Source organism: Lissotriton vulgaris, chromosome 1_1, assembly GCF_964263255.1.
Source record: "Lissotriton vulgaris chromosome 1_1, aLisVul1.2, whole genome shotgun sequence".
Taxonomy (NCBI): domain Eukaryota; kingdom Metazoa; phylum Chordata; class Amphibia; order Caudata; family Salamandridae; genus Lissotriton; species Lissotriton vulgaris.
In genome coordinates this window covers 693,675,544-693,701,709 of record NC_141685.1, presented here as the reverse complement: position 1 = coordinate 693,701,709, position 26,166 = coordinate 693,675,544, and positions in this window count along the sequence as shown.

Sequence of the window (26,166 nt, the reverse complement as noted above, 5' to 3'; positions counted from 1 at the left end):
CGTTTGGTCCTTGGAGTGGCGGGCTTCAGAGGGGGCACTTGATCCTGTACATTATTGGGACGCCTGCCCTCCACACGGCAACTGCCGGGACTAGTTGAATCTCTTTGCCTGTGACGCAGTTACCTAAGATGGCGGCTTCGGGAGGAACAGCGGCCTTGGAGCTGGGACAGGAGGACTTGGCTGCACTGGCCCAGATGGGCGAGACCCCCCGCAGACGGACCAGGAGCAGCCGCTGAATCGGCGCCTGGATGCCATATTGGACGCTATCGCCTCGACCAAGGAGGCGTTGCGGCAGGACATTGCACAAGTCTGACTGGGGCTTTTGCGAGCGGACCATGCGAAGTTGGCAGATAAGGTCAAGGACCATGATCAGCTCCTATCGGACCTGAAACCGTCGGTGGTGACCGCGGAACACAAGATCGTGGATATCCTGGCCCGGTTGGATTCGCTGGAGCGAAGAGCGGAGGATGCAGAAGGTCGCAACAGGCGGAACAACGTGCGGGTAGTAGGCCTGCCGGAACGAATTGAGGGGGAGGATGCGGTGGCCTACATGGAGAACTGGTTTCGAACTGTGGTGGCACCGGAGGGGCTTACTCCTTTCTTTACCCTGGAACGAGCCCACAGGGTGCCGGCCCGCTCGCCAACACTGGGCCGCCCTCCCCGACCGATGGTGGTGCGGCTCCTCCATTATAAAGACCGGGACCTCCTCATCCAGAGGGCTAGGGCGTCGGGCCCGTTTGAGGTGGAGAACAGCAGGGTTACGATTTTCCCGGACTACACCCAGGCGGTCCAGAAGACTAGAGCATTGTTTCTGGCGGTGAAGAAGGAACTGCGGGAAGAGGGCATCCAGTACTCCTTGCTCTTCCCGGCCAAGCTGCGGGTCATCCTGGATGAGACCACGCACTTCTTTCAGTCCCCGGACGAGGCTTGGCAGTGGCTGGAATCGTACAGGGCCGGGACGGACGGGTCACACAGGAGTAGACGGGATCGGCCTAAAACACCTCAGGTCAGACAATCTCAACGGATCCGGTCCCGCAACAGGCGCCAGCGGGAGAAACGGGAGGCCCAAATGGCTGCGGACAAGAGAGAGGCTCTGGCGGCGACGGCGGCCATTACGGGGTCCCAGCAGGGTAGTGAACTGGCGGAGACGGACTCTGGCGACGAAGGTGGCAGGACTGGGGAGGACCTTTCGGAAGCGGAGAGTTCGAAGGGGCCGGTGGTCACCCCCCAGACATCTGATGGAATTTTTTGTGGCTGATGTATCATTGGAACTTGGACACGGTTTTGGTAGGGTGGTATCCTGTTGGAGATGGGTGGGTTGCCGGGCAGGGTGCCGCTTGGGCATGACGGGATGGGGGGCGTGGGCTCCGCTTGCTTGGGTCGGCAATAAATCACCCCCCAGGGCCCTTAAGGCCTTCTGTGGTGGAGACCACAGGTTAGACGGATGTGTGTTTGGTTTGAGGTTTGGACCGGGGCTGACGTTGGGTTTGTAGGCTCTGTCCTGGGGAGTGGGGTTCGGGGTGTTTTCTTTTCCAATGTTTGTTTCGGGGGGGGCAACTGCTATGGTGTGTGCACGGACTGGCACTGTTTGACTTGGAATGTTCACTATCAGCATTGGGACGTTACCTAACTTAAAATGCCTGACGTGGAATGTCCCAGGGCTGCGAACTATGGTCAAGCGCCAAAAGGTACATGCGTATTTAGCACGAAGGGGGGTCCAGGTTGCCATGCTGCAGGAGACCCACTTGACGAAGCAGGAATGTGCAGCACTGCAAAAAAGGTGGCGGGGCCAGGTGTTTGGTACCACTTACTCAGCTTATGCCCGGGGGGTACTGATATGGGTGAGAGCGGGGATACCGTTTCAGGTGCTGGACCCTGAGGGCAGGTTTGTGGCGGTGGAGGGGCGGTTGTATGGCCGGGATGTGACTCTCTGTTGTGTGTATGTGCCAAATGTTGATCAGGCCCGATTCTTTGATGGCCTTTCCGGGTCCTTGGCCTCCTTTCTGGCGGTCCCGGTGATATTGGGAGGGGACTTTAATTCAATTACAGATGTGGTCCTGGACAGGTCCCACCCTCCCCTTGTTGACTCCCCGTACGCAAGTTGGCCATGCACAGGAAGGATTGGCAGGATAGATGGGGGTTGCTGGATGTGTGGCGGGAACAACACAGAGATGTCAGGGATTATTCCTTTTTCTCAGCCCTCCATGCCCTACATGTGAGAATTGATTCGGTGCTCTGTAGCGGCCCCCTGGCCCCATTGATCTCTCATACGGAATACCTAGCCAGAACTATATAAGATCATAATCCCCTATTGATACATGTCCAGTGGCAACGGGAGCGCTCGGCGATTCCAACATGGCGGCTCCAGCCAGACACGTTGGAGGACTCAGTGTTTAGTGATGCGGTCCAGCAGGGCATTGACCATTACTTCGATGAGAATGAGGGTTCCGCCACGTGTAGGTCCACTGAATGGGATGCAATGAAAGTGGTGGTGAGAGGGGTGTGCCTGGGCAGGTTTTCGAACGCGCGTACGACTGTGTTGAATGCACTTGCCAAAGCGGAAGTGAAACTGAGAGACCTGGAACGGCGCAGGCCGACCCGCCCGGACTTGTAGGCCCGGTTGCTGGAAGCGAAGGAGGCGGTCGCTACCGAAACAGAAAGGTTGAGGAGCTACGATTATCGGCTATATGCCGTTAAAGCCCACGCTGAATGGGATAAGGTGGGCACGCTCCTGGCCAGACTTGCTAATCCTGATATTAGGGGCTGCCCGGTCCTTAGCGTCGGTAACGCATTGGGGGAAACGGTATATTCTCAAGTAGCGATACTGGAGTGCTTCCGCGTGTATTATGAGGAATTGTATCGGAGTCAGTTGGGGGTAGAGGCCCACGATATTGCAGAGTATCTGGGAGCGAGGCAGCTTCCGGTCCTTGACGAAGAGGACGCGGCGGACCTGGGCGGGCCGATCACACTGGCTGAGATAAGGGCGGCCATCAAGCATATGGCGCGGAATAAAACGCCCGGTGTGGATGGGTTGCCGATAGAGTTCTACCAGAAGTTTGTGGATAGTTTGGCGCCCAGACTGCTGGTGGTGTACACGGAGGCTTTTGAGTCGGGGAGTTTGCCTGGATCCATGAGGGAAGCATTGATAGTGCCTCTGCTTAAGCCCGGCAGGGATGCGACGGATGTCAGGTCCTATCGTCCATTGTCCATGCTGACGGTGGACTACAAAATACTGAGCCGGATCTTGGCCACCAGGCTGGCTCCGCATATGACTGGCCTGGTGCACAGGGATCAGGCAGGCTTTATCCCCACGAGGAATACGGCGTTGAATATCAGTCGCTTGGTGGGGATAATGGACGCTGTGACAGAGGTGAACGGGGCTCCGGTGGTACTGTCGGTGGACATTGAAAAGGCTTTTGACAGCTTGGAGTGGGTTTTTCTAGATGGAGTGTTAGAGAGGTTTGGTGTTGGTGAGGGGTTCCGCAGATGGACGAAGGTGCTGTATTCCTCAGCGACGGCACGAGTGCGCCTGGGTGGATTGGTGCACGCGGCAGGGGTGCTCCCTTTCCCTCCTTCTGTTCGCCCTGGCGATGGAACCCTTGGCGGCCCATGCTAGGTCGGGGGACAGGTACGAGGGGATAGATAGCGGTGGGCAGCAACCCCACATCTCGCTGTATGCGGATGATTTGTTGCTGTATTTGGGCGACACGGAGCGGGCGTTGGAAGGAGCAATGGACCTGTTATCGGAATTTGGCCGGTTGTCGGGCCTCAAGGTCAATTGGGCGAAGACCTGTGTGTTCCCGCTACGAGCGGAGTCGCCCTGCCCTGCACGTGATCTGGGGATGGTTTGGGAGCCATCTTGCTTCACTTATTTGGGAGTCCGTATCTACCACGTGACCGCGGACCTATTAGAGGGCAATATCGGACGGTGTGTACGGGCGCTGAGAGGTAGTATGGCTTTTTGGGCAACCCTTCCACTGACAGTGCTAGGTAGGGTTGCTCTTTTGAAAATGGTGGCGCTCCCCCGGCTTCTGTACTTCTTTCGAACGCTGCCCATTTGGATTCCTCAGAGGATCTTTCGAGACCTGAGGACTATGGTTATTGGTTTCCTGTGGGGACATGGCCGCCGTAGAGTGGCACTGAGCACGTTGCTACGCCCTAAGATTGAGGGGGGTTAGGCCGTCCCTGATTTTAAACTGTATTAATTGGCAGCGCAGCTCCAGGTTCTTACGCAACACGTGGCTCGGGTGTTTCGGGGACCGGAGTGTGATCGTGAGCGGGGGATACAGCGCCATGTACTGGCTTATATCGGTATGCAGCAGAGACTGGAGTTGCGCGGCCTCACTATGGAAGAGCGGACGCTTAGGTTATGCTGGCAGAGGAGTCTCAGGAGGGCGAAGGCGACCCGCCCGTATGCGCCTGAGACACCGATTGGCATGCTGACGGCCCTACCGCATGGGGGCGATTGGTCCCCATTGCTGGAATGGGAGGAGGCGGGACTTCAAGTGGTGGGGGACCTGTATGTTGATGGGGCCTTGGCACCCTTCGGAGTACTACAAGAACAGTTTGGGCTACCTGACGGGGGGTTCCTCTTACATGCGGCGGTGGTGGCGGCTATTCAGAAGAACTGGAAGGGAGGGCTCATCGAGCCGGGCACGACCATGGCGTGCCAGTACGTAGTAATGTCAGCGGGCACCTTTAAGGCGGTGACCTGCCTCCATAATAGGATGTTGCACGAGGGACTGGAACCGCTCCTGGGGCTCAAGGCGAAGTGGGAGGAAAGTGTGGGTAGGCCCATACCGGACGTGACGTGGAGCCATATTCTACGGCGTACGTGGAAGGGCACGAGGAATGCGCGTTTCCAGCAAGTGCACTTCTTTGTGTTACATAGGGCCTATCTGACTCCGGACAAGATAAAACGGTTCTTCCAGGTGCAGGACGCGCGGTGCCCGAGTTGCTTGTCACCGGAGGCGGACATGGATCACCTGTTCTGGAGTTGCCCGAATCTGGAGGCCTACTGGGCTGAGGTGGGGGACCTTCTGAACGAAGTGACTGACAGGGAGGTGGACTTTGATATGGCGGCGTGTCTGCTGCTCTGGTTCCCGCACACTAAACACACTAAGGTGACGAGCAAATTCATTGACCTGGGGTTGATACTAGCACAAAGAGAGATTTCGTGGCATTGGAAGTCTAAGGCAGGGCCGTCAGTGCGGAGGTGGAGGAATGAGTTGCTGCGGTGGTCAGAGTGTGAGAGTGTGCTCCGAATGAAGCAGGCTGTCAAGCTTGAGAATGAGAAAGCCTTGGATACAGCGCATGCGTGGGAATTGGTGGTACAGGCCTTGCGCGACTCGTTGGTGGAGGATGAGGACTGAGTGGATAGGTCCTGAGGACGCTGCGAGGCATACTAGTCCGGGGTTGCAATTGATGCTGTAGTGGGATATATACTACAATCGGGAACAAGACACACACCATTTGCGGTTGCCGGGGAGTGGGCACTAGGGGGTTGTTCGAGGGTGCTCGGGGTGGGTTAGGAGCCAGAAGATAGCTAGCTGCGGTGGTGTTTCTGGGACTAGGAATGGGCCTGTGGGGCATAGGTTGCTATCGGGAGGTGGCAGTGGGGCATGGAGTAGTGAAGGACTGGGTTTTCTTAAGACCCAGCGGTGCCAGGGGACAACACCTGAAACCTTCGTGGGTAACCTGTTCCGGCGTACAAATGACAGAGACACGAGACACTTCCTTCGGCGTCAAAGATTCGAGGTTTATTACTGCAGGGAACACAGAAGTCACAAGAAGTACATAGCATGTAGGTTCGCGGAGCCTGCTTCAAATTGCTACTGTGGGTCACTCCTTTTATACACATTTCTCTCATAGGTTAACATGATACACAAAGGTTTACAACTTGGTTCCCATCATAAACCACAAGGAGGTTGCTTTCATGCATTCAGGGCCCGGAACATAAGTACGGAAACATTTGGCGGTTCCCAACTGTAAAAACCCATCTTCCCACCATTAGTACATTCCAATTGGCAGTAAACAGATCGAAGAAGGAACAGGGACAGTTGCAGAGGAAGGCAGAAACAGTGGGGAGATCGGAAAGGGTGTAAAAGGGGTGGTATCGGGAAACACGAGTTGCAAGCATCAAAGAGACGTGCCTAATGAGATGCACGGCTGAGACAATAGACCGGCACGGCAAGATGAGCCTCGAGCGGGACCATCTGCCTTACAGTATCATCCCCCTCATCATAAAGACACTTTCAAAGGAAACGTGTCTTCCGCAAGAGTCTTGGGAATCCCAGGGTCGCGAAGCGGACAGCGTCCGTTCGCTGGCTACTTGAGGGCAAGAGACAAAATGGATGCCGTATCTAAGATGGAACCCGTGGGTACAGATATAGAAACCCACGAAACAGACGAACGGTTTAGGTTAGCACAGCGAAACTGCGTACACCCACTAAACACGTCATTTGCGGTTCATAGATACCAGACTCGACCATATTCGTGCGAGTCAAAACACCACTTACAATCGTCACGGAACCTCAGACGCTCCTTTTGCCCTCATGTAGGCAAGCACTAGTCAGAATCATATTTGATATTCATCAGACCATCTAGATGTTGCTGTAGCATAATTCTATCCATCCGAGCTCCTTTGGTAACAGGCGGCTGTCTCATACACGTCGTAGCACAGAGGCCACATAAGGCAGGACCACACTGCACGCAAAGGCAACACGTGAACAGAAACGCTACAACAGCCCCAATGATCATCAGAATCTTCCAACCCCAGGTCGACATTAGGCCCCAAAACCACCCAAGTAGCGTCCAATCCCCTACGTCCACGTGTATGGACTCAGAGATTTTATGCAACTTTGAGATGGCTTGATAGACAGTCGGAGCGTTATCTGGAATGAAAATACAGCAGCTCGAATGGATCACCTTACATACTCCACCTCGATCTGCTAAAACAACGTCTAAAACCATACGGTTTTGTAACGTCATAAGCCTATCCGCCTGAAGTTCTGCAGTGATATTACCAAGGGCACTGGCAGTGATATTAGCTGTCGATTCCACTACTCGAGTCAACTGTCTCAGGTTCCTACTATTGACCATAGGCCCCCAAAACGGAAAGAAACCCTTGAAAAAGTCTCCTGCCTCTTGACCGGCAGTGTCCTCTTCGCTAATCACGCCCATCACAATTCTAGTCTTGTGGTAATCTGCATCTACAGTAAACGTCGGAGGCAACAAATTTGCAATATAACATGTGCCCGCAAAGTCGGAGGGCAACCACGTATACGCACGATCATGGCAGACAAAGTACGTACCCTTGGCAGTCAGAAACACAGGGGACGAGAGCATCGGCAAGACATACGTCTCGGAGCAAGCACTCTCTCCAAGATGAGCTCTCGGTTTTCGTCCACGACCTTTCAGACAGAAATTACCAAGGTGGGGTACGATCCATATCGGAGACGAGCTTCTAAGCTGTCTTTCACCCACGAGCGCACTATACTCAGCCTCACTCAGGTCCCTATAGGCTAGCACCTCTTCCTCTGGGATGAGCGACGGCTCATAGATATCCCTATCTAAATCAGCGATCGCTATAGCCAGTGGCTTGTGGTACGGACCAGGACCAAAGTGGGAAGGACGTGGCTCTCGATTGGGGTAGGAATCTAGTGCGCTTCGAAACATTGTTTGGAATGCTCGAGCTGAACCCTGGGAACTATAAGGAAGGACCAGATATGGAATTCCCTTATCCGTGGTATGTGGCATCAACCCACACACCCAACAATTAGTAGTATTAACCACTAACTGATGCTGATGAAGGAGCTGAATGAAGGAATTATTTCTGAATTCTGCACGTCTAGCCTGCTCGTGTTGAGGTAGAATATGGAAGGAATGAGGGGACACAGTGGTGGTAGATTTAGGTTCAGAAGTAGGAGTAGGTATGGCAGAAGGTAGGAAGTACTGTATCATATAATACACCCCTCCCGCCAATAACGAGGAAACAATTAAAAACAGAAGGAACTCCTGAAACATAAAGCATTTTGTACGAGTAATTTGTTGCAGTTTGAATCTTTGCGCCTGAGCTTTTTCCAAGTCCATCAGCTTAGAGAACAGCATCCTCTAAGACCGTCCGCAACGTTTCTTGACGCACTTCGTTCTGTGTAGCAGTAGTCAATCCCTAGGAGTTCCCAGGAACCAACGGCCTTTGACCTAGTGTCAAGACCTACTAACCAGAAGGAAGTACACGCGCGGCCCTACGGTACACTCGGATGCAAGGTATCTTAATTCACAAATATGCACAAAGTCTCTCAGCTGTGGAAGCAAAACAGAGATGTGAAAAAAACTCAATATTTACAAAATCATAGTTATACGAGTGTTTAGACTGATCGTGGCAATGGGGTAACGTAAATGTCGAGGAGCAAAAGCCAATTTTATTTGTCCTTGGTATTAGATCGCAAAAAGTATCGGCTCTTTCCAGGACGTGTCTGTTCGTCAAACAATGGATCCGATGAAGGAACAGAGTTCTGCTGATCAGTCAAGTTTTCAGATCTTGAGCTTTGGGGTGACAAATGTTCGACAATGTCGTTCTGCTGCACTGAGGATTCTCCGACAGGTTCGGCGTCGCTAAAAGGTACGAAGGTCTGCAATCTTTCCGTTTCAGATGAAGCAATGCCTTTCCTCACCCACGAGTCCGCCGGTAAAGGTATAGGTACCTTTTTGGTGTGGGTAGCATGTGCCCAGTTCTTCCGGCCTTCCAAACGGACAGCAGTTCTCGTGGCAAGGAGGACCTGGAAGGGTCCAGTAAAACGAGGCTTGAGGTTTCTTTTTCTTCCGAAATTCCTCGTCACCACCCAGTCTCCGGGCTGGAGCTGGTGGCCTGGACCCTCCGTCTGCGTCGGCAGTGCTTCAAAGACCTGTTGGTGAATTAACCTCAGTTTAGCAGTCAGATCATGAAGATAATCATTCAACATTGGATACTCAAGATCGGAAAACACACTCGGTCTAGGGACCCCCCCAAACATTCGCAGGACGACCAAACACTATTTCATAGGGACTGAGCCCTACTCGGGAGTGTACTGTCGCCCTTGTTGACAACAAAGCTAGAGGCAAAGCGTCAGGCCACGACAGACCAGTCGTAGCCTGAATCTTCGCTAGTTTGAGTTTAAGGGTGCCATTGTACCCTTCAACCAAACCTGCTGACTGGGGATGGTTGGCGCTATGGAATTTTTGAGTAATTCCAAGGCCCTTACACACACTCTTCATCACACTCCCTACAAACTCACTTCCGTTATCAGACCATACAATCCAAGGCATTCCATACCGAGGAAAGTATTCCTTCAGTAGGATTTTCACAGTGAACAGAGCAGTGTTGTCTTTGAGAGGGTAGGCTTCAATCCATCGGGAGAATGCGCAAACCACAACTAAAACGTATTTCAGGTTATTGCATCGCTCCATATGGATGAAGTCTAGCTGAATCACTTCAAAGGGACATGAAGGGGGAGCAAAATGGCCAGGAGGTGTAGGGGTTCCTTTTCCAGGGTTGTACATCATGCATATCATACAATTCTTCACCAATCTCTCAGCACACTTCGTGATACCATCATTCTTCCACACAGGGGACAACAACTTGCAGATACCTTTCGCACTGATATGTGCTAACCCATGTGCCATCGTCACAACAGCTAACACATACGCGTCTGGCAACATCCATCTCTTATGTTCCGACAAATCAATCCAACACCCATTCGCATCCAACTTTCCCGTACTCTCTTTCCACTTTGTCTTTTCAGTCTCGGTGGCCTCATTCTGTATCGTTCTCACACTCTAGATGGTATCCTCGCACATACTAGTCTCCGTAGGCCACCTAACCGAACTCATCACATACATTCTAGTGCTAAGGTTCCGGGCAGTCTCCTTAGCAGTCTCATCCGCAAACGCATTACCACGTCCAACATCATCCGTCACCTTACGATGCGCACTACATTTAACAATCGCCACCTGTTTAGGTAACGCAAGTGCATCCAAAAGATCATTCACAAGTTGTCCATGCTGAATCTTTCTCCACAATCGTCCAAAGCTATGAGCGACGCCAAAAGCATATTGGCTGTCGGTAAATACATTCACCCGTTTCCCTTTCGACAACACACACGCTCTAGTCAAAGCGATCAGCTCTGCAGCTTGGGCAGGGTTCTGATTCAGTCTCGCAGCTTCCACAACAGTGTTCAAAGTTACCACAGCATACGCAGTTGTCACATCACCATTCGGCAATTTAAACCATGAACCATCCACATACAAGGTCCCATCGGGATCTTCCAAAGGAGTGGTTTTAAGGTCCACACGACCTTTTGTTTCCTCCTCAGTCCGCAAGTAGCAGTCATGAGGGGTTACTTCATCTGACTCCATGCTAATGGGCAGCAAAGTCGCCGGGTTCAGGACATTACAACGCTTTATCTGAATATGACTTGCCAAGAGCGTCAACTCGTACCCAGACAACCTTGCGCTCGTCAAGTGCTGAGTTTTCGTACGATTTAAGAGAGTGTCAACTGCATGCGGAACCATCACCGTAAGCATATTATCCATGACCAATCCTGCTGATTGTCGGATGGACACTGCAGCTGCCGCTGTTGCTCTCAAACAACTCGGCAATGCTCTAGCTACCGGGTCCAAGGTCGAGGAAAAACATGCACATGGACGCTGCTTACCACCAAAAGGTTGCGTCAAAACACTCAACGCACAACCTTCTCTCTCGTGATCGTATAGTGTAAACGGCTTACTGTAGTCAGGGGTACCTAACACAGGAGCCGAACACAACGCGTCACGTAGTTCAGAAAAACTTTTCTGACATTCTTCCGTCCATGGTAAAGGAGTTGGAACATCCTTGCACGTAAGGGCTACCAATGGTTTCGCTAACAATGAAAAATTCGGAATCCACTGCCTGCAGTATGACGTGATACCTAAAAAGGCACGCACATCTCTCTGAGTTGTTGGCACAGTCATTCGGGCAATCGCCGCAATTCTCTCTGGGGTCAACCTTCTTCCCTCCTTTGACAATAAGTGACCTAGATAGGTTACTTCTTGACAACAATATTGAAGTTTAGAAGGAGACACCTTGTGATGTAAGTCACAGAGATGTTGCAACAACGATACCGTGGCAATTCTGCAAATGTCCTGAGTATCTGCAGCCACCAATAAGTCGTCAACATATTGGATCAAGGCTGCACCAGCCGGCAACACAAACGCATCCAATTGGCCCTTCAAGGCTTGACTGTATATCGATGGACTCTCACAGTAGCCCTGAGGAGCACGTTTAAACCGGAAGCTGCGACCATCAAGAGAGAAACCGAAAAGGTCTCTGCTTTCCTCAGCAATCGGGATGCTGAAGAACGCATTCTTCAGATCGATCACTTGAAACCAAGATGCCGAGGCTGGAATCAGAGTCAGTAGCGCCGTGATGTCGGGCACAACAGGGAACTGAGGAATCACAATTTTATTTACCTCCCGTAAATCGATAACAAAACGATAAACAGGCGGTTTTGAAGGATCAGTACGTTTTAGAATGGGCAACACAGGACTGTTGCACACGTTTCCCCGAGTCTCCTCGATAACGTCTTTCTCGATCAGGTCATAGATAATAGCTAACAATGCTCGTTCACCATCAAGGGAGATACGATACTGGGGAATACGTGGCAATCGCACATTAGATTTCAAGTGAACAACATAAGGGGAGATGTCAAGCAGGCCCACGTCATTGGGACCTGTTGCCCACAAAGATGCAGGAAGAGAACTCAATTCCGGTGGAAGCTTATCGAGAGACAGGTACATTGGAGAGATAACTCTCTCACCCAAAGTAAGCTTCACTCCCGCAGGAGAGCAATACAAAGTCGCATACAGACGTTTTAGCAAATCCAGGCCCAAGAGATTTTCACCACAACCAGTGGTCAAAATCAGCGGAGCTTTTAGCTCACGAGGCCCAATTGTAAGAGGCAAAGGGCACGAAACCGGATTACTAACAGGGGCGCCAGAGAATCCAACGGAAACATTTGTTAAGCCAGACAAAGGTGCGCCAGGGAGTTTCGAATGCATTATGGAACTTTTTGCTGCACCAGTGTCCAACAGAAAAGGCTCAACGACGCCCGAGGTGGCAACTGCGACGTAAGGCCCTCTCTGATCAACCGGAACTGATACTACTCCCTCTCCTTGTCTATGGCTGTCCTAGTAATTACCGTCGTCAGCATCTTGATGGACGTAATAATCATCCACATTGTACTGAGCAGATCGCCCTTGCGACGATCCACGCTGATCAAAACAATTATTGGAGTCAGAAGTGGTAGTGGAACGATCGTTCTGAGCACCGCGACCTCTACCACGTGATGTCTGTTGAGAACCACCACGACCTCCTCTAGACGAATTACCACTATTACGCTCATTGAGGACCGGACAATCGAATTTCAAATGGCCCTCTTGTCTACAATAGGCACACTGATTGTACCCTAACGATGATCTCTGCGAAAAGGAATCATTTCGTGATTGTGACCTATTTGACTGAGACTGCGATCGATTACGTTGTTGCGAGTCATTCTGATTCGAACGTGGAGGATATGCCTGTTGCAACAACACTTTAGTTTTAAGCTCTTTTGTTTTCTTGTCAGCACGATCGTTCTCCTCTTTCTCCCTATTCTCATAATAATGGGCCGTAGCCAATATTTGAGCAGAAGTAGAAATAGCCCACGCACTTTCAGAATTTCGTAATTTGTTGCTTAAGTCAGGCAGTAAATTCGAAACAAACTTGTCCACAAACAACCTCTGACCACCTTCGGTACCCATGTCTTGACCACTGTGGTCGATGAAAGCCTCCTCAAATCTCGTAAAGAAATCAGAGACGCTTTCATCTTTCTTCTGTTTGCATGCGGACAACTTGTCCCAATTTACCTTCATAGCTGGCATAAGCGTTTTCATCAGGGTAATTATTCTCTGAGGGAGATCAACAATTAACTGTTCAGGTTTAGCCCCACCAACTTGCAAGGCGTCTGCCACTACAAGAGCAGCCCAATCACCACCTAATTCTGCCGCATGGTTTTCTTGACGAATCTTTGCCCATACCGGTTGCGGTACGACATTGCCAAACAGCATATCGATATCGGCAAGACTCATTATCGTAGCGTCGACGAGCTGCGATAATTCTTTATAGTACCCTGCAGGATTTTTACGAGGGTCAGGCAAAGATTGCTTCACCTGCAAAACTTCCGATCGTTTCCATGGAAGATGTATCCACACTCTTTGGAAGTATGGTGGAATAATGGGGTTAGCATTAGGATCGCCAGGCATCCACACTGGTGGAACTTCACGCATAGGATACTGACCAGGCGCTGCTGGCGGTCCTTCGATGTTTTCTACAAACAATGCTCGAGGCATTATAGAAGGACGAAAAGATAACAACTGCTCAACAGCGCGTCGAACATTTGAATCGACTATCATTCAGCTCGAAAATTGGAGCTGCAGATTAGTCAAAGCAGTCAACACATCGTCCGATGCATCTGCCGATATTTGGTCACGTAAAACTTTACACATTTCTTCGAAAACGTATCTTTGTGTCGGTATATTGAATTGACAGAACGTGTCAAGCACCGCACGTGGTGGATTTCTAAGAGGGTATCTCATCCAAGCCATCGCCATATTATATAGTGCAGCACGTTCTCTATTACCGGGAAGCTGACTACGTCTTTGGGGACCGTCCGAACCAGCGGACTCAAGAATAGGTCCACGAGAATTAAAGAAGTTAGCAGCTACAGAGGGGGTACGACGTCGAGTAGATGGAGAAGTATAACATAGAGGATTAACAAGAGAAGAGTTGGAAACAGACGAAACAGCAGGAGTAAGTAGAACAGGAGCAGCAGCGGGAGCAGGAGTATGAGGAAGTACAAGCGGTGGATCAGTAGGAATAGAAGTAGGCAAAGGAGCAGGAACAGTCGGAGGAACGGGTACAGGTTGAGGAACAGGTTGAGGAGCAGGCTGAGGAGCAGGTACAGGGGGAACCACAGGAGCCGCGGTACCCTGTGCGTACGGAGGTGGTGACTTCAAAAGATAGGACAGTAAAGGGTCCTCAACTGATTCCTCTTTCTTATCCGACTCCGTTGGCAAAGCAGGGTAACATTTGTCTATAGACATACGCTGAAGCCTATCGAAAACTTCCTTTTCCTTTTCCTCCTTATCTCGCTGAAACTGTTCTGCTTTCTTCACTATGGCAGCAACTCCATCTCTCTGATTATGTTTTGTTTGTCTGATTTGTTTTTGTTTGGCTTCTTTGCGCCACAACCGAAAGGCATCAAACATGGCCGGCCTTGATTTTTTCTTAAACAATTTAGCCTCGAGGTTATCTAAAATCGGGGTCTCAAAACTACCATGAGGCGGCCAACTAAGGACACCGTCTTTTTTGGTATAACGAATCCAACATTCATTAAAGGTAATCGGACCTAACCCATGCTTGCTATATAATTCATAAGTTGGAGTTCCAACCGGAGGTATCGGACACGAGTCCTCCAGTCAGGAATCCGCACCACAACGACCAAAACAACTGAACAAAGTACTACGGCCAGGCATCTTGCACACTAGCTGAGTTTCACAAACTTCAAGGGTTACAGGATTTACCAAGTCCCAGCAAAGAGCAAAAACCCTCGGTTTTTGGCGACTGCAGACGTCAAATATTACAACAAAGAACCAAGTACTAAGAACCACAAATGCAATGGAACCATGCAACAACTAAGCACCCACAACTAAGGACTCTGGGAGCGACCCACAAATACTTAACTCAAAGATCGATGGCGTCACCAGGAAGGCCCGTCAATCGTCTCGCTGTACCAAGGTCTACGCCAGGCGTCAAAACAGGTCTACAGTCAGGGCAGCAGTCCGTCACAGCCGTCAGGAGGCGGGAATCTTCGCGGGAAAAGTCGTCGGGCCACTTGTTTCGACAACAGGATCGATGAAGCGGGGTGCACCTTCCCTCGGAGATTTCACACGAAGTTCCTCACGATCGTCGGGCTTGGACCGGTACCACTGATGCAGCCCCACGTTGGGCGCCAACTGAAGGACTGGGTTTTCTTAAGACCCAGCGGTGCCAGGGGACAACACCTGAAACCTTCGTGGGTAACCTGTTCCGGCGTACAAATGACAGAGACACGAGACACTTCCTTCGGCGTCAAAGATTCGAGGTTTATTACTGCAGGGAACACAGAAGTCACGAGAAGTACATAGCATGTAGGTTTGCGGAGCCTGCTTCAAATTGCTACTGTGGGTCGCTCCTTTTATACACATTTCTCTCATAGGTTAACATGATACACAAAGGTTTACAACTTGGTTCCCATCATAAACCACAAGGAGGTTGCTTTCATGCATTCAGGGCCCGGAACATAAGTACGGAAACATTTGGCGGTTCCCAACTGTAAAAACCCATCTTCCCACCATTAGTACATTCCAATTGGCAGTAAACAGATCGAAGAAGGAACAGGGACAGGTGCAGAGGAAGGCAGAAACAGTGGGGAGATCGGAAAGGGTGTAAAAGGGGTGGTATCGGGAAACACGAGTTGCAAGCATCAAAGAGACATGCCTAATGAGATGCACGGCTGAGACAATAGACCGGCACGGCAAGATGAGCCTCGAGCGGGACCATCTGCCTTACAGTATCATCCCCCTCATCATAAAGACACTTTCAAAGGAAACGTGTCTTCCGCAAGAGTCTTGGGAATCCTAGGGTCGCGAAGCGGACAGCGTCCGTTCACTGGCTACTTGAGGGCAAGAGACAAAATGGATGCCGTATCTAAGATGGAACCCGTGGGTACAGATATAGAAACCCACGAAACAGACGAACGGTTTAGGTTAGCACAGCGAAACTGCGTACACCCACTAAACACGTCATTTGCGGTTCATAGATACCAGACTCGACCATATTCGTGCGAGTCAAAATACCACTTACGATCGTCACGGAACCTCAGTAGGCGTGGTGGGCCTCATGGAGCACGGGGGTGGAACGATAGCGGCTTGGTAGCATTGACCTGCTCTTGTAGGATGGCTGATGTTGTTGTTGGTTGGGGTTGGGGGGGTAAAAGCAGATACGTAAAACGTTCTTTTCGACCATTGTCCCATAGGGACGCTCACCATGATGTCTTTCTGTTCTTTGGGACACTGCGCCGCCCGGCCTCCGGGATGCGGGCTGAATGGCTGTGTGTGATATACATTCTTACGATTGATGCGGGGGACGCCATGAGTGGACTGGTTGAGCAATTGTAAACTGTGGTTTCTAATTCTGCAATAAAAACATTTAAAAAAAAAGAAAATATTCCAACAGATAAACAAAATAATTACTCAATTTCAAAAAGAAAATTAAGTTGGAATGTTAGACGAAGTCTGCTCCAACTCTAAAAGCATTGTGCAAATCGTAACAGGTGAAAAAAGTGTGTCTCAACATTACTTTTTAACATAATTTGGACACAAGACTAGACTGCAGGAGTTTCCAAATATCTACTTAGATATCTTGCATGTGATCATATGTTACTTAAAAACATAATTATGCACTTTTTATGCTGGACAGTATTGCTTCTAAACACCCTTTCACTGCTTTCTTCCAAACCTTCAAAAAAAGATTTCATGAATTTACATGCATAGTCTTTCAGGTCTGTATATCTCCAATGTAAAACAATCGTACTTGTTTTCTCTTTTGTAAACTATCACCAATGCGCCCTTTCCAATTAAAGGGCGACCCTCTGGGCGCTGCTTTCAATTGAAATCGCTACTGCGATATTAATCAGGTGCTGTACTTTACAATCCAACGTTTGTTTTTCAATAAAGCATCATTATTCAATTTCCATTGAACATGTTTCTTGTATTTATTTCATGGCATTCAATTTCCAATTTAGATGTTGTATATCACATTCAATTCATCAATAATTCATGAATCACAAGGTCCCAATGTAATTGTAAACTGACATATGTAAACTCATCAGTCACTCCTATGGTAAGCCTTTACAATCCTGAATGCTGAGTGCTGAGTTTTGTGTGAGAGGATGCCCATACATAACTAAGCTAAGCTAACTTTTCTTTAGCTACATAGAAACATGTAGTGTAACCTGTCAAACACTTTGAAATACTACCCTCCCACTAGTGCTAGAGGTGGATGTAGAATTCAACCGTTCTTTATAAAATAGAATTGGATATCACTAAGTACAAAGTATTTCTGTATTATGGAATCCCTAATGCGTCCCTTAAAGATTCAAGCGAAGTCCAACCACATACTACCTGAAACACACCAACCATTAGTAACCTGTAAAATTTGTGCCAATCAACTCTTTCAAGTTGTGATCAATCCAAAAAATACTCCTTTGGCACATCAAATATAGTACAAAACACATAAACTACTTGCACCCCAACAGCTTTGCTTGAGCTGCATCACAGAGATTGCAGGACAACCACTTGCTGCTGCACCAAGCACATCAACAGCTGCAACACCATCTTTAGCAAACAGTCCATACTGGCATATTGATCTTGAGTTTCGTAAACTTAAATTTCTATGCATTTATTGTGATGAACTTTTGTGTTATGCAAACACTATATCAACCTCATCAAAAACAAGAAACAGGAGCAGCGCTGTCCTCAACATTAGTTAGCCGTCAGCCGCCTTCCCCGAGAGCTGGAAGCATGCAGAAATAAACGCCCTGCTGAAAAAACCCACAGCGGACCCCAAAGCCCTCAAGAACTTCCGCCCCATCTCTCTTCTTCCCTTCCCTGCCAAAGTCATCGAGAAGACCGTCAATAAACAGCTGACTGCTTTCCTCGAGGCAAACAACTCACTCGACCCATCCCAGTCCGGATTTTGAGCCAACCACAGCACGGAAACTGCCCTCCTAGCAGCCACAATGACATCAGGACCCTGATGGACAACGGAGAAACAACCGCCCTCAACCTCCTGGACCACTCGGCAGCCTTCGATACCGTATGCGATCGCACCCTAATAAGCCGCCTCTACAACACTGGGATCCAAGGAAAGGCCCTGGACTGGATGACCTCGTTCCTCTCCGACAGAACCCAGAGAGTCAGCCTCCCTCCCTTCCGCTCAGAAGCCACCAAGATCATCTGCGGCGTACCCCAAGGCTCCAAGCTCAGCCCAACCCTCTTCAATATCTATATGAGCCCACTCGCCGCCATCGCACGCAAACACATCAACATCATCTCCTACGCCAACGACACCCAGCTGATACTCTCCCTCACCAAAGACCCAGCCACTGCCAAAACCAGCTTACAGGAAGGAATGAAAGACGTCGCAGAATGGATGAAGCTCAAGTGCCTGAAGCTGAACTCAGACAAGACGGAGGTCCTCATTCTCAGACAATCCCCATCCGCCTGGGACGACTCCTGGTGGCCCCCAGCTCTGGGCTCCGCGCCGACACCCTCTGACTGACACCCTCTGACCTGTGTGACATTGTTCTGCATTCTGTCCATCAACTGTGGTTTTTGCATTTGTCACCCCGAGTGGGATGGGTATGCTCAGATGTGAGTCCCATGCTCTCCACACCAGTGGCTTGAAGCGAGTCGGGCTGAAGAAGGCTGGAATGCCAGAAACCGGTCCTCGGAAGCTTGTTTCCGGTCCAGGGAAGGAATGGCTTGGCAGTTCGGGCTGGACTGTTCCCATGAGGCACAGTGTCAGCCTGATTTGCATATGGCCATGTCTGAACTGGGGTGGTGTGGAGTGCAGTGCAAAAAAACAATGGATTTGGGCCCAGATCTCTGTACTGGGATGAATGTATGACATTGTTCTGCATTCTGTCCATCAACTGTGGTGTTTGCATTTGTCACCCCGAGTGGGATGGGTATGCTCAGACGTGAGTCCCATGCTCTCCACACCACTGGATTCAAGCAAGCCGGGCAAAAGACGGCTAGAATGACAGAAACCGATCCTCGGAAGCTTGTTTCCGGTCCAGGGAAGGCATGGCTTGGCAGTTCGGGCTGGACTGTTCCCATGAGGCACAGGGTCAGACTCATTTGCATATGGCAATGTCTGAACTGGGGTGGTTTGGAGTGCAAAAAAACGATGGATTTGGGCCCAGATCTCTGTACTGGGGTGAATGTATGACATTGTTCTGCATTCTGTCCATCAACTGTGGTGAATTTGAATTGAATTGAATTTAAAATATTTTTATAGCGCGACGTTCACCAGACGGTTTCTTGGCGCTTTAGGAACATGGAGTGCAGAGGCAGAGAGATAAACAGAAATAGATTCAAAAGTGAGTTCACAATGGAAAGGCTTGGCTGAACAAAAAAGTCTTCAGGCCCTTACGAAAGAAAGAATAATCTTTGGCCAGTCGTAAATGGGCAGGGAGGGAATTCCAAAAGGTGGGTGCCAGAAATGAAAATTTGGACCCACCCCATTTTTTTCTCTTAAAACGGGGAACCTGTAGGAGAGCTTGGGACGAGGACCGGAGCTCCCTGGAGGGAACATATTCCTTTAACAGGGCGGAGATAAAAGCAGGGGCAGTTCCCTGGCGTGACTGAAAGACCATACAGCCCATCTTAAAAAGAGAGCGTTGCCGGATAGGCAGCCAGTGTAGAGCCTTTAGAAGTGGCGTGGAGTGATGAGAGCGGGAGAGGCCATAGACTAGCCGAGCCGCCTGATTTTGCACTAGCTGGAGTTTCCTTAGACTGTAGGCCGGGATACCGTTATATAGGGCATTGGCATAGTCCAACCGGGAGATCACAAGGGCAGACATGATTAGTTTTAGTGCCAGAGGGGAAAAGAAACGAGAGACGGTGCGGATAGTGCGGAGGGTGAAAAAACAAGAAGAGACGACAGAGCTAACTTGTGAGTGAAGGGTGAGGAGGTTATTCATTCTTATGCCAAGGGTTTTAACTGTAGGGGAGGGAGTGGGAGAGGGACCAAAGGAAGAGGGCCAAAAGGAAGAAGTCCAGGGACTGGAGGAGCCACCCGTGAGAACTAGCTCGGTTTTATCTGGGTTCAACTTCAAATGGTTGTGGCTCATCTAATCCCTGATGAAAATCATAACTGTTTGAAAATTAGAAATAGAGTGAGGAGAGGAAGAAAGATTAAAGACGAGCTGGAGGTCATCTGCATAATTATATACAGTGACCTCCAGCTGCTGGAGTGCAAGAATGAGAGGATAGATATACAGGTTGAACAAAAGAGGGGATAGAGAGGAACCCTGGGGAACACCACAGGTGATCTTAAGGGGAGTTGATGTGAAATCCCCCAGCCGGACTGCCTGGGTGCGGTCCCGCAGGAAGGACGAGAGCCAGACCAGGGCTGAGCCCCCGATTCCCGCCGCTCTGATACGTGAAAGCAAGATGGAATGGTCCACCGTATCAAACGCGGCGGAAAGGTCGAGGAGTACGAGAGCCTGATGTTTGCCCTGGTCCAAGCCCTCCCTGAGTTCGTCCTGGACCGACACCACAACGGCTTCAGTCGAATGCCTGGGCCGAAATCCCGCTTGACAAGATGCCAAGCCGCCAGTTGCTTCCACGTGAGCACTGAGTACCGACGTGATATATCGCTCAAGCACCTTGCCTAAATAGGGTAGCAAGGAGATGGGCCGATAGTTGGTTGGGGAGGATGGGTCAACACCAGGTTTTTTTAAAATAGGTACGATAGAGGCCGATTTTAGGGCAGGAATTACAACCCCTTGTGCAAGAGAGCTGTTGAGGAAGGTGATCGGGGGCTGAGTGCAGACTGAGTAAATCCGTTGAAGGATATGGGCCGGACAAATGTCGGCCGGGGAGCCCGATTTTACTTTGGGGAGTAATCCCAAGAGAACTTCTTCCGTCAGGGGGGGAATCGAAAGTAAGCAGGGTTGAACAGTGGGGGGAAGGGGATCAACATAGCTCGAGGAGGGGGGGGGATGTTAGTCTTAATCTTGGAGATTTTGTCCAAAAAGTAATGATTCAGAGAATCACACAAGGCTTGGGTAGGAGGGAGGTTGGGGCTGGTCCTATCTGAAAAGGCCAACTCATTAACGATGGTGAAAATTTCTTTCGATTTATTCTCTGACGCTAAGATTTTGGAAGAGAAGTGAGCGGATTTGGCTTCTAAGATGGATTTTTTATATTCCTGCAACAGTGCAAGGTAGCGCGTTTTCTGTACTGGACAATACTTCCTTCTCCACAGTCTCTCAGCTCGCCGGAGGGACAACTTTTTTTCCTTTAAAAGTTCATTAAACCACCGGTTTGCCTCCTTAGGTCTTTTGGTCGATATCCGGCGTAAAGGGGCTATTGTATTACATCCTTCCGTGAGCCAGGAGTCAATCACGACAGCTTGTGAAGAGGAGGGTAAGCCAGCCAGATCTGGGGAGGAATTTAACAAGGAGGATGATAGGTCGACAAGGTCGACACGATTCCAACTTCGTGCCCAAATGTTTTTTTGTGGCAGAGTCTTGGTGACAAGATTTATGTGGAGGGAAAAAGAGATGATGGCATGGTCCGACCATGGACATGGGGACACTAATAAAGAAGAGATGGCATGATTGAGGGACCAGACTTGATCAAGCACATGGCCACGTACATGAGTCGGGACGTTGATGTGGGAGGTAAAATTCATTAATTGCAGTAATTCAGTAAACTGCTTGGAAGCTGGACATTCATGTGGGTCATTGGGCCAATAATTAAAGTCCCCTAGTACTAAGACTGAGGCATAGTTGACCGCCAGTGTGGCCAGTAGATCCTGAAAAGCTGGTATAAACAAAGGAGTGGGCTGGGGCGGCCGGTATGTTAGTAAGCATATGAGCGGGGGAGAGAAGGTAGAGGAACAAACCACTAGGTGCTCAGTGGAATCGAAGAGAGTCAAGGGGAGGAGCTGAAAATTATACTCCGACCTGGCGATAAACGCCACGCCACCCCCTTTCTTACCTGCCAAGCGATCGGCACGAAAGGCCGCATACGGTGGAGGAAGGGCAGCTAAGAGGGATGGGAGGGAGGACTCGCAGAACCAGGTCTCGGTTAGACACAGTAAGTCAGGCTTGTGGGAATCAAGAAGGACAAACAGGTCTTGGTGGTGTTTCACCGCCGACCTGGTGTTGAGTAAGATGAATGACAGAGGGGAAGGGGAAGGAGAGGGGGAGAATGGGAGCGGTGCCAATGGGGGAGTGAGGCCAAGGGAGGAGATGGTGCTAATAGTGGAAAACGCTAGTGGCCAGTTTCCTTGTAAGGTTTTAAGGCCCTCGGATGAATAAGAGATGAGAGGGGCAAAAGGCCCGGCCCCTAGCCCCGTCTGGCCGCGGACGGGCGCAGACGGGCTTGACTTAAGCGCGACTTCGGCGCGCATTCGTCGCGCCCGCTGCGCTCGTCCGCTGCGCTCACGAGGACACATCGCGATTTATGCTAATTACCCCCGAGTAGCTGGACCGCTAAGTGCGGTCTGGCAGCCTTCAGGCTACACCCAAGATGGCGCCCGCCCGCCCTCCACACAATCGGCACAAGCAGCCGTGATGGACCGGGGCTGGGGAGGCCAAACAAGAAGGGGTGAGTGCGCAGTGCAATTATAACTTAAAATAAAGTTAAAAGGACAAATAAACAATGCTAAAAGAGTGACACGGCGTCTGCATCCAAATCATGCAGAGACGATGCCAATGTAACGTTAAAAACTACAGTAATAATCACTGCAGCCTCACGCTAATCCAGTGTCCCCAGTGAGGAACAGGAGCTGCCACCACCTGCTCTGTTTGCATTTGTCACTTCGAGTGGGATGGGTATGCTCAGACGTGAGTCCCATGACCTCCACACCACTGGATTCAAGCAATCCGGGCTGAAGACGGCTAGAATGCCAGAAACCGATCCTCGGAAGCTTGTTTCCGGTCCAGGGAAGGCATGGCTTGGCAGTTCGGGCTGGACTGTTCCCATGAGGCACAGGGTCAGACTGATTTGCATATGGCAATGTCTGAACTGGGGTGGTTTTGAGTGCAAAAAAACAATGGATTTGGGCCCAGATCTCTGTACTGGGGTGAATGTATGACATTGTTCTGCATTCTGTCCATAAACTGTGTTTTTTTAAGATTAAAAAAGAGCCAGTATAGTCTTTGGTTATCAAATCTTCTGTTTGTTATTGTAATTCAAAGTACAGGCCCTTTATTAAGCCTTCTTGTTAACTACTACCCGTGAATGGCAGTAGGTAATTTGCACACTTGCCGCCTTTCATATTTTTCACATTATTCATCTAACACTCAATCAACACATCATCTACACGTACACACACCTACTTGCTGCCTTTCTTGGCTTCGGTTATCAATTATCCTTCTTCTAATACAAATTCAAAGTGTAGGCCCTTTATTCAGCCTTCTTGGTAACTTTTACTGGAGAATGGCAGTGGGTAATTTGCACACTTGTGTCCTTTCTTGCATCCTTTCTACCGCACAGTGTGTGTACTTTGTGCACTTGCTTAACTCCTTAGATGAGATACCCGTTTCTCAGGCTCCCACTGCGGAATCCGACTCAGTCTGTAATGGACTGGAAAACCAAACACCCATTTCCTTTACAAGGCAGTGGGTTGTTTCCACATCTGCTACCTTTCTTCCTTTTCACCTTATTCTGCATCCACTACCTAAACCACACCTACCTCCTAACTTTCTTGCAGCCTTTGCCAAGTATTATTCTAATTCAAAGTAAAGTCCCTGAAATGGGCCCGATGTTGTAATTTTTCAGCCCTACCCCCCACAATGGTAACTTAATGCACTTAGATTGCTTCTTTCGATGTCGGAGCCATTTCTTATGCTCCCACTGCAAAATTCGATGCCCTATCCGTATAATGACTTGGAAATCCAAAGATTCACTTCCCTGACAATGCAGTGGATAGTTTGTGCGTCTGCAGCCTTTCTAACTTTTCACTTTTTTTTATCTTCCACTCAATCAACACATTATCTACACATAACACACACGAACTTGCTACCTTTTTTGGTGGCAGTTATCAATTCTTTTTCAATTTCATAATTTGATTCAAACTCGTGGCCCTTTATTGAGCCTTTTTGTTGTAGCTACTACCCCAGTCGATGGCAGTGGCAAATTTGGACACTTACTGCCTTTCTTGACTGGGATTATCAATTATTGTTCAATTTCATATTCTGATTCATAGTCAAGTCCCTTTATCAAGCCTTTTTCATATAGATACTGCACTGGCAAAAGGCAGTGGGAAATTTGTACACTTGCAGCATTTCTTCGCAGTGGTTATGAACTATTGTTCAATTTCATATTCCTATTCAAACTGCAGTCCCTTTATCAAGCCCTTTTTATTCTATCAACTACCCCAGCCGAAGGCAGTAGGGAATTTGAACTCTTGCTGCCTTTCTTGGCTGGGGTATCAATTATCCGACTTGTAATACAAATTCAAAGTGCAGGTCTGTTATTGAGCCTTCTTGGTAACTATTACTCGTGAATAGCAGTGAGTAATTTGCGCACTTCCTGCCGTTCATGTATAAACAAAAGCTTAAAAGTCTAACAATATTAAAAAAGAGCCAGTATAGTCTATGGTTATCAAATCTTCTGTTTGTTATTGTAATTCAAAGTACAGGCCCTTTATTGAGCCTTCTTGCTAACTACTACTCGTGAATGGCAGTGGGTGATTTGGAAACTTTAAGCCTTTCATATCTTTTACATTATTCATCTACCACTCAATGAACACATCATCTACACGTACACACACCTACTGTCTGCCTTTCTTGGCTATGGTTATCAACTATTCTTCTATTTCATATCTATATTCAAAGTGCGGGCCCTTTATCGAGCCTTTTTCATGTAGATACTGCACTGCTAGAAGGAAGTGGGAAATTTGCGCACTTACTGCATTTCTTCACACGGGTTATGGACTATTGTTCAACTTCATATTCCTATTCAAAGTGCAGGCCCCTTATAGAGCCCTTTTTGTTCAATAAACTACCACGGCCGAAGGCAGTGGGAAATTTGAACACTTGCTGCCTTCCTTGGTTGGGGTTATCAATTATCCTTCTTCTACTACAAATTCAAAGTGCAGGCCCTTTATTGAGCCTTCTTGGTAACTATTACTCGTGAATGGCAGTGGGTAATTTGCGCACTTCCTGCCGTTCATGTCTAAAAAAAAGCTTAACAAAAGTCTACCAATATTAAAAAAGAGCCAGTATAGTCTTTGGTTATCAAATCATCTGTTTGTTATTGTAATTCAAATTACAGGCCCTTTATTGAGCCTTCTTGGTAACTACTACACGTGAATGGCAGTAGGTAATTTTCACACTTGCAGCCTTTCTTATTTTTCACATTATTCATCTAACACTCAATCAACACATCATCTACACGTACACACACCTACTTTCTGCCTTTCTTGGCCGCGGTTATCAATTATCCTTCTTCTAATACAATGTCAAAGTGCAGGCCCTTTATTGAGCCTTCTTGGTAACTATTGCTCATGAATGTCAGTGGGTAATTTGAGCACTTCCTGCCGTTCATGTATGAGAAAAAGCTTAACAAAAGTCTACCAATATTAAAAAAAGAGCCAGTATAGTCTATGGTTATCAAATCTTCTCTTTGTTACTCTAGTTCAAAGTGCAGGCCCTTTACTGAGCCTTCTTGCAAACTACTAACCGTGAATAGCAGTGTCTAGTTTGCACACTTACAGCCTTTCTTAGTTTTTACATTATTCATGTTCCACTCAATCAACAAATTATCTACACGTACACACACCTACTTGCTGCCTTTCTTGCCTATGGTTATCAACTATTCTATTTCATATTCATATTCAAACTACAGGCCCTTTATCAAGCCTTTTTGTTGTAACAAGTACCCCAGCCGAAGGCAGTTAAAAAATTGCACACTTGCTGCCTTTCTTGACTGGGGTTATCAATAGTTCGTGAATTTCATATTCTGATACAAACTCATGGCCCTTTATTGAGGCTTTTTGTTGTACCTACGACTCCTGCCGAAGGCAGTGAAAATTTACACACTAATTGCCTTTCTTGGCTAGGGGTTATCAGTTATCATTCAATTTCATTTTCTGATTCAATGTCAAGGACCTTAGTCGAACCTTTTTATTGTAGCTAATACCCCGGCCAAACAAAGTAGGATATTTTCACAGTTGCTGCTTTTCTTCACTGGGGTTGCCAATTATTTTAAAAGTACCTACAAGCTTAGCAACAATATTTTCTTTTGGAAACAAATTTCAAACTAATC